An 818-nucleotide genomic window follows, 5' to 3' on the forward strand; every position below is an offset into this window, starting at 1 on the left:
TCGATTTGTATTGGCGCCTTGCTTCAGTAGAAGCTCTCTGTAACGAATTCTCCTAGAGTGAATATGTGTTATAGCGAACAAATGCTGAAGTACGCTTGTATTACTGGTATGAGCCATTCCCGCTCGAGTTGCATCGGCATATTATTTTGTGCAGAGGACGCTCCCTATAACGAATAGAATCTCTTTAAAAAGATACCTTATATAGAAAAGATGTGTATATAGCAAATAAAAGCTGACGTACGCTTGTTTTGACTCTATCAGCCATCCACAATCCAGTTGTATCGGCACTTATTTTTTTTTTCAGTAGAAGTTTTATATAACAAAACGAACCGCTTTAGGGCGAAACATTATACAAAAAAGTGTGTACAGCGAATAAAAGCCGAAATACACTTGTTTGACCAATATCAGCCATTCCCGTTTAAGCTGCATCGACAAGTCTTTTCTTTTAGGATAGAAGCTATCTGTAATGAATAGAAGCTATCTATCAGAATCCAATTTTCATTCCAGTTGCTTCTTTGCGTCTTGCTTTTTTTAATGGGAACATTCAGCTTATTCAAGCAAAAAAAGAAAAATGCTTTTGTCGAAGTCAGTCGGCGGCATACCGCTACGGTGAAGATATCAATGTAGAAAACAAAGTTAACTTACTATTCTCTTAATTGTACAGTATAAAAGTGATTTGAATGTTTTCTTTTTCTTAAATCATACGCGGTGACTTTGCAAAAAGCATAATGAACATTTTTCTTTCGTTCTATTTCGAAATTTTGAAGTGTTCAAATATCGCGACCGTGCGCTAGCTCCGCCTGGAGCGTTCTTTGAAA

The sequence above is a fragment of the Ixodes scapularis genome, unplaced genomic scaffold (assembly GCF_016920785.2).
Source record: "Ixodes scapularis isolate PalLabHiFi unplaced genomic scaffold, ASM1692078v2 PGA_scaffold13__105_contigs__length_92229423, whole genome shotgun sequence".
Taxonomy (NCBI): Eukaryota; Metazoa; Arthropoda; class Arachnida; order Ixodida; family Ixodidae; genus Ixodes; species Ixodes scapularis.